Raw genomic sequence first — 9,433 nt, 5'->3', positions numbered from 1 at the left:
CATCTGTCAATGGACACTTAGATTGCTTCCATGTCCTGGCTATCGTAAATAGAGCTGCAATGAACATTTTGGTACATGACTCTTTTTGAATTATGGTTTTCTCAGGCTATATGCCCACTAGTGGGATTGCAGGGTCGTATGGTAGTTCTATTTGTAGTTTTTCAAGGAACCTCCATACTGTTCTCCATAGTGACTGTATGAATTTACATTCCCACCAGCAGTGCAAGAGTGTTCTCTTTTCTCCACACCCTCTCCAGCATTTATTGTTTCTAGAGTTTTTGATGATGGCCAGTCTGACCAGTGTGAGATGATATCTCATTGTAGTTTTGATTTGCATTTCTCTAATGATTAATGATGTTGAGCATTCTTTCATGTGTTTGTTGGCAATCTGTATATCTTCTTTGGAGAAATGTCTATTTAGTTCTTCTGCCCACTTTTAGATTGGGTTATTTGTTTTTTTGTTATGGAGCTGCATAAGTTGCTTATAAATTTTGGATATTAATCCTTTGTCAGTTGCTTCATTTGCAAATATTTTCTTCCATTCTGAGGGTTGTTTTTTGGTCTTGTTTATGGTATCCTTTGCTGTGCAAAAGCTTTTAAGTTTCATTAGGTCCCATTTGTTTGAATGATTGTTTTTTAAAATTATGTGAACATTTTATATGCATGGAAATAATTTGGAAGGATATACTTCAAAATATTAGTAATTCTTATCTCTAGGTGGTAAAATTACATGGGTTTTACTTTCTTCCTTTAATGTACTTGCACTTTAACAATTTCTCATAATGAACATGCATTGTGAGATAAGAAATTAAAGCTGTTACTTAAAAGAGAAAGCAGAAAATATAGTGAAAATATGTTAATGTTCAAATACTTAAAATTTTAAAAATATGTGCATATAACTAAATTACTATAAACAAAGTTAAAAGAGATGTCTAACTGGCAAGATATTTGCAAAGTATATGACAGTGGGTTAATTAAAAAAAAAAACGAATGCCCAATATAAAAGCTGGCTAAAGTCATAAAGTGTGGTCTATAAAAGAAATATGGATGTATTTTTTAAAAAGAAAAATATTTAACATTGCCAGTAATCAAAGAAATGAAAAATTAAAACAAGGTACACTTTTTGTTTATCTGATTGGCAAAGATTCAAATGAATAATCAAGTTTCGTGAGCGTGCGGAAAATAGATATTTTATCGTGGTTTTGACAAGAATATAAATATTTACAAAAATTTTAGATGGAAATTTCAAAATATGTCTTGAAAGCCTTAAAATACAATCTTAGACCAGACAGGAAGTTTTCCTGGGAATATAATAAAATAGTTGTACATAAGTATATGTTTAGCTAATAAACATTGAAAAGATGCTTAACCTTACTACTTATCTGAGAAACTCAAAACAATATGCTATTTTTCATCCATGATACTGAAAAGTTTTTAATTTTTCTAATGTTAAGCATTGTCAAGTTTCTGAAAATACAGGTACATACTGCTGATAGAAAACTAACTTGGCATACCCACTTTGGAAGACAAATTTCACACTGTCTATTTAAAAAAATACTACCGTGTGTTTACTCTGTGACCCAATGATTCTAATTTTTGGTATCTAATCTAGAGAAAAAGATACACATCCACAAAGAGGAACACATAAGGACATGTTCACAAACTCTTCATAATAGACAAAAAAAAGAAAGAGGGGGGAAGAGCCTAAATTTCCATACATAGGGAAAAGATAAATAAGAGATGGTGAAGTCATAATATGAAGGACTGAATTAGATTTATGTATAACTACATGGGAACAGATGTCAAAAACATATTGCTGCATGAGAAAAGCCAACTGCAGAACGATATATGTGGAACAATGTTATTTATGTAAAAAAGCACAACAAGATGTTACTAGATGCTTTTAGATATATGTGTTATGTATAAAAATGGATTACAATATGCACCAAACTCATCACTGTTATTTCATCTGCAGAGGATGAAGGGGATCAGATTAGAAGATTACAGCCAAAGGGAATTTTCATTTTACTTGGAACTGTCTCATCTTTTTTAAAAAGAAGAATATTTGCATACTTTTCAGATATTTATATACGTGGAAAGGCTGGGAAATAATGTATTGAAACATTAATAGTGGTTAATTCTGGGAGGTGGAAAATGGGTGTTAGTTACTGCTTTGTATGTTTTCATTTATTAAAAATTAAGCCCTTCTCCCAAAAAGAAGTATATAAAGAATCTTTACCTTAGCTTTGTTGAAAGAAAAAAGGGGAAGAAAAAGAAGGAGAAGGAGAAGAAGAAAAGAAAAAAGAAATCTGAAAGGCTACATAGTGTATGATTCCAATTATATGACATTCTGGAAAAATCAAAACTCTGGAGACAGTAAAAAAAAAAAATCAGTGATTGCTAAGGACTGGGGGAGGGAGGTGTCAATGTAGGTTCATTAGTTGTAACAAATGTACCACTGGGAGGAATGTTGCTAATTGGGCAGGCTTTTCGTGTGAGAGGGCAGGGGGCATATGGGAAGTCCCTGTTCCTTCCTCTGAATTTAGCTATGAACCTAAAACTGTTCTTAAAAAAATAAGGTCTAGGGCTTCCCTGGTGGCGCAGTGGTTGGGAGTCCGCCTGCCGACGCAGGGGGCCACGGGTTCGTGCCCCGGTCTGGGAAGATCCCACGTGCCGTGGAGCGGCTGGGCCCGTGGGCCGTGGCTGCTGGGCCTACGCGTCCGGAGCCTGTGCTCCGCGACGGGAGAGGCCACGGCGGTGGGAGGTCCGCGTGCCGCAAAAACAACAACAAAAAAATAAGGTCTATTAAAAAAAAAAAAAAAAAAAGTATCAGTTCCAACATAGAGGGTTGATGAAATTATGGTATACTGGAGAAGAAACTAACATTAAAAACAATACTAATATGGATGAAGACATTTTTAAACATAAAATGAATTATAAGGTTAAAATGGAGGGGAAAAAGGCAGATAAAACAGAATTTATGTTTATTTAGGAATCCATTTTGTAGAAAAGAAGCAAACATTTTTGAATGATGGATCTGTGGGTAACTTTCTTTTCATTTTATCTGTATATTGACACTTATCTAAAGAGAGCCTTACTAATTAAGTAATTAAATTGATAAAAGAAAAAAAAAGCCTTACAAGGATAGGGAAGAAAAATAAGTCAGTGTCAAACCTAGTATCACCCTAAGAGATATTCGATTTTTATTTAGCTTCTATACATCCCTTTTATTATCTGGGAAAAAAAACAACAACAGCTGTCCAGCAACTCCTTTTCCCAAAAGGACACAGAATTTTATGATGCCAGGGAAACCTTCTGATGAGCAAAAAGGATTTGCAACATAATTTCATATGAAAATGCAAGTGATTTACTGTGTTACCACCTGATATGGTACAGCTGAGGACACAAAGCAATGACTTCCGTGTATAGGAACCTGGGTTCGAATACCCACTAGAATTTCTAAACTGTAGCGCACCAAGCCGCATGACTCAGAATTACTTGCAGTGCTTCTTAAAAATGGAGCTCTTGGGCTTCCCTGGTGGCGCAGTGGTTGAGAGTCCGCCTGCCGATGCAGGCGACACGGGTTCGTGCCCCGGTCTGGGATGATCCCACATGCCGCAGAGCGGCTGGGCCCGTGGGCCATGGCCGCTGAGCCTGTGCATCCAGAGCCTGTGCTCCGCAATGGGAGAGGCCACAACAATGAGAGGCCAGCGTACCGGAAAAAAAAAAAATGGAGCTCTGCACAGACCTGACCCTCAGGTCAAAGAGTCCTGGCATCAACAGTAACAAACATCCTCAAAGCTTCCTATGCACACTAAAATTTGAAAACCTTTGCCAGAGATTAATCATGAAGTCACTTCTTTTTCAGAAATGTGGGTTCTTTATCAAAGTGCAAATCCTAACAAAGGTACATGAGGATAAAACACCATAGCACCCTTGAGATTGCTTTGAAAGATCCAAACACCAGAGAGGTGGGAGCTATTGATATCAGTTACACTCCCTTGGAGACAGAGCTTTGGCATTTTAAAGAGGACCAGAGACAGAAGGAAATGCTTCCAGGGTGAATTATCTTTGGGTAGTCCCAGATAGGAAAGATAGTATGGATCAGGGAATTCCTCTCAACCCAAACCACAGAGGAGACTGTGCAGAAAGCCAGCGCCAGGCCTATGGGTGGTGAGCATGCAGGGACATAAATCAGACTCCTGAGAATGCAGGGAATTCTTCTGATTCATCACAAGGAAAGTCTGCTTTTGCCCAAGGATGCTTTTCAGTCCCTAAGTACCTCGGGATGATAACAAGCATTGCTAAACTGCTCCTTGGAAAACTTTGAAAATGATTTGCCCTATTCCTTTCCTCTCTCCAACCAATTTCTGACTGTAGGAAATGGAGGCAGAAAATGAAAGTGAAGTGTCCCTTCCTCACTAAATATGAGCTTTAGTTCACATGGAGCACTCTCTAGCGTGGAATGTTCTAGCCCTGCCCTGGCCGGTAGGTAGCCACTGGTCACGTGTGGCTGTTGAGCCCTTAAAATGTGGCTAGTCTGAATTGGGGTGTGCTGTCCGTGTAAAATACACACTGATTTTGAAGACTTTGTGTGGAAAACAAGGATGTAAACTATCCAATTAATGATTTTTATTTGATTACATGTGGAAAAGATATTTTGAAGGTATTTGGTTAAATATATATTATTAAAATTCAATATTTCTTTGTACTTTTTTAATGTGGGTACTAGAACATCTTGAAGTACACATGTGGCTCATGTAATATTTCTATCAGACAGTGCTGCTCTAGGACAAAAAAGTAAGCAGGTGCGTCCTAGCAGAAAATGTAAGTGACAAGTAGTTACTCTCTTGCCTTTCAACTCAGTCAAAAGAGAAGCACAATTTCCATTTCAAAAACACTTCTATCTGACTTTGGCTCAAATTGCTGAGGTTTTCCCCTTTTCTCTGGTGAAGTTCCCTGTGGTGAAATGAGAGATGCACTCTTATTTTTTTTATTTCTCAGTTCCTCAAGGCCAGAGGCCATGTTGCTTTGTGTTTTGCATGGCTCCTCACCCACCATACATGCAAGACAACAATTTGACCCACAATGATCACCATCTGTGCAAGCTCCCTTCTGTTGTTTACACCTGGTAGTTGTTCATCAGCGTTTGCAGTTGTTCATTAGTGTTTAGGTTTATAGATGAATAACTATAGCTAATTGATAAGCATTTATTGTTAATGAGTAATGGCTGACTGAGAGATGAGAATGGAGAGTTCTGGTTAACTCTGAACAGTAGATCAAAAGGCAATTTAAGGGCTTCCCTGGTGGTGCAGTCGTTGAGAGTCCGCCTGCCAATTCAGGGGACGCGGGTTCGTGTCCCGGTCTGGGAGGATCCCGCGTGCCGCGGAGCGGCTGGGCCAGTGAGCCATGGCCGCTGGGCCTGCGCGTCCCGAGCTTGTGCTCCGCTAACGGGAGAGGCCACAGCAGGGAGAAGCCCGCGTACTGTAAAAAAAAAAAAAAAAAAAAAAAAAAAAAAAAAAGGCAATTTGAGCACCAGAGGACACCTGTTTTTTGCAAAGCATAGGGAAGTAAGTATACTTTTAACTAGGAAAAAAGCAGCAATGAGATTGTAATTGTAAATAGGATATGCATAGTAACCACAACAGGAGGACCTTGGTCTGAGAAGGGAATAGCTGGACAGAAGGAATTATAGATGTGAGTTTGGATTTTAGAGCTGATTAAGACGTCTCCTAAACTGGGCAAGGCTAGAGTCTGTGCGTGTTTAATTATATATTGAGCTCTTCTTGCAAAATGATAAATAGCTTGTGTATGCATCCATACATCTGCAATCTACTCCAGCACACATGTGAGTGCACATGCACACACACACACACACACACACACACACACACACACACACACACACACACACACACACACACACCCCATCCCCCTTCTATGGCTGGAAATGTCACAGTTCCCATTAAAAAACACCCTCGTGAGAAATGTGAGTTTTTCAAGTATGAAGGTGAAAAAATGTAGAGAATTGTAATGTTTAATCTTGAAACATTTGTTATTCTGCTTGTACCAGTGGGTAATTACCAAAACAAGGATTAGTTCAAATCCAGGTTTGGCCAGTTCAGGAAAATCTGTAGGTCAAAGGGAAGAGTTTGTGAAAATCACAAGCACATCTTAAAGGATTAAGCAACTAGTTTGCAGTGTGCTCTGTGCCCTGTTCCTTCCTGTTCCAACACTCTTCCCCAACTCCTACTCTCTTGGTTTTTTGTAATTTTTGTTTGCTTTTTATATTTCACAATATACTGCCAATTAGAAATAACTTATGTTTGCAAAATCTGTTCCTAAAAATTCAAATGGCTCTGGAAAATTAGGGACTATCAGACATTCACACATATGTGTAAACTTGTCCAATGACACTTGATACCAGCTGTGCTAGAAAAGTGGATGGATGGGCTATGACTGAGGGTAGGAGAGAGCAAGTAAGTTTTGGAACTTGGAGCACTTTAGCAATTCAGACAGACCTTTGAAGGTATTGTGGTGGAGAATACAGAGTGTCGTGAGGGAATGGGAGCCTGGTGAGAAGGATTATCAGATACTAGGAGAGTAAGGCATAAAGTGAGGTGAGGGGGTGGATGGGAACAAATTTTACTGGTTCAGATTTTCCTAGTTCACCATCTGTTGGCTCAGGAGAAGGAAAAGCTATGCTTTTCTTCTCTTCCGCCCTTCTTGTGTGAAGAGAAGACTACCTCTTATTGCTGCGAAGACTACCTCTTTCCCTACCATTCAGACTTCAGGCTAACAAGATGAATGGTATGACTCAACCCCCAGAATACTGGGATGTATTTGCTTTTTTTGGTCTAGTCTGGAAACCTGATCACCATTTATAACATTAAATTTTCTTAAGAAAAAACAAGTATTCTCTAGTGCAAGCAGGGAAAATGGGTACAAAATGGACTTTGGGGACAAAATAATTCATAAGATATAAACTACCTATGTATATATTTTGGATAATAGTTTCATGCTTCTAATAAAATTGTCTTTATTACTCTTGAGATGTTAACCTATGATCCCTGAATAAGGAACAGTCCTTGTATGAAAAAAACTTCATTTCATAAAAACTCTACACATTGTCTTTTTAAGATTATTTTTACCACTATTTTGTAGACTCGTGAAAATGTTTTTAAAGACAGCATGTGGGGACTCTGTTCTAAGCTGCTGTGTAGTCATGCAGCCTCAGTGCCGGTGCCGTTATTCTAGAATTCTCTCTGCATTCTCTCTGATACCTACAATAGCCCCAGGCTGACTTCCTTCTCTTCTGAGTTCAAAACAACTACCCCCCTACTAAACCTATCACCAAGTTTCTCTTTCCTGTTTGAGCAAAAATGCTCACCTCCCTGAACCCAGTCAGGAACTGGGCTCTTCTCAGCACAGGATCTGACACCACACTTCTGCTCAAGTTGAGTGTGATGACACATGTACTCCACTTCTAGGACCCAACAGCAGAACAAAGTCAGGAGAGGAAAATACAGAGCATTACACAGCAGTTAGAGGAGGGCTCTTCTCTTCTGCAACAAATGCAGGGGGAGGAAGATACCAGTAACCCTTCAACAACTGGATCCGTGGGGGAAGCCCTACTTTGTAGCATTTACAGGTTTCCATGATGTAACTACTCCACCATGACTGATTTCAAGATACCAATGTGATGTCGCTGAATGTGGATTTGAGAAGAGAAGTGCAGCAGTAAACCATGATGTAGTATTTCTGCCATTCAGATTCAGGTGGAACCTCGAGATCAGATAATAGTAAAATGTAGCAATTACTAAGTGATGAGTTCTGAGTATTTATCGCCTTTGTTTTTAATGTAATTTATATACTTTAATTTTTAATATTAACTGTGTTTAACAACTGGCTAACAAAATTCCTGAAATTTCACAATGGGTTTTTGTGAGGCAATGCCATGGGCTCCAATGTCATGGGCTCCCTTGAGCAGGGGACGCTTCACCTGCACATTTTAAGAAGGGATATGCATAGTGAAAAGGCTTCCTGAAATGATGATTGTGGAGATCTGCATCTAGTATTAGGGATACAATGAAACTTACTTTAAATCCTGTATTCATCCCTGAGACATCTGGGTTTTCTTTAGAAGTTCCCATCCTAGCATTGACCTTACTCAAAGCTACTTGCAAAATCTAGTGGGTTTGTAGTCAGAGGTGAATTTCCAATATAGTTAACTGTTAACATGCATATGAGGAAGATTATACTGTTATTCAGAATTACTGTTACATGACTGAAAAGTAACAGGGTCATATTTTACTTGCTTTAACTATGTTTAGATTTAAATGAATATAATTTTCTAAAACAATAACATAAACCCCAGAGAAGAAAACCTGTCACTTGCAGGAAAGCAAAGCCAGAATAAAGCATTCTAATATCTCCTTTTCCCCTTTAACTGGGTGGCTAGTCTTCTGACAACCCAAAATATTATCTTAGGAGCCTGAGACACAGGGAGAGGGCACAGACAACCCAAGAGAAAAGGTTACAATCACAGTTTGGTGAAGAGAAAATATTCTCACAAAGATAATGTGCCATGACATATTGTACTGAAGTGTGGCTTTCCATGAGAAATTCCACATCACAAGGTTCTCATGTAATACAGGACTAAAGTCATCCCCAATCTCCAAATCCAGTGCCTAAGTACTAGCACAACCTGCTGTGATACAAGGCTCTTACATAAATCCTACAAGCTGTAATATTTCAGCTACAAAGGAGAATATATCTGCCAGGATAATTCCCAACGAGGAAAGTTACAAAACTGAAAAAAGTAAACAGAATTCTTTCTCTCCGAGGAACACCCAGCCCATCTTTTACTTATAGACAAGGTTTTGCCACACATGAACTGCCCATTTGAGTGTTTAAGAGCCCATGCAGAGATTTGATGTTTAAAGAGAAAAAGAAAATGAAAATTGTATGACACACTCAGTAGGGGATATTTTGAAAGCTAACTTGGGATGGTTTGTCTAAAATGTATGTATGGCCAGAGAATTTTTACCAATGGAAAGTCTGTGGAGTCTTCATCGGAGAATTCTTGATCAAGAGTGACAGGACTGTGTACCTGCAGGCAAGACGTCAGCCTTCAAAACTAGAAAGAGTCAGAATCAAGGCTTCCGCATATAATGCAGGAAGCACTCTGTATTTCTGTTTCTGTTATTCTTGAGAAGTTTCAGTTTGCTGTCTTCAGATTTTTGATCCTGTCTATATCTTCTAATCAGATGTTCAACTGCTTTAAAATTTATGTGAATATAGCATGCTGGTGTATAACACTGGTGCTGAGAGCAAGAAAGCGTTTTCTCTTATTTGGGTTTACCTAGTGTAAAGGGTTGAATTGTGTTCTCCCCTCCCCGACAACAAAAAATTCTTGCATTGAGATCCTAAC

This window comes from Kogia breviceps, chromosome 3, assembly GCF_026419965.1.
Source record: "Kogia breviceps isolate mKogBre1 chromosome 3, mKogBre1 haplotype 1, whole genome shotgun sequence".
Lineage (NCBI taxonomy): Eukaryota > Metazoa > Chordata > Mammalia > Artiodactyla > Physeteridae > Kogia > Kogia breviceps.
Note: the sequence above shows the minus strand (reverse complement) of the source record.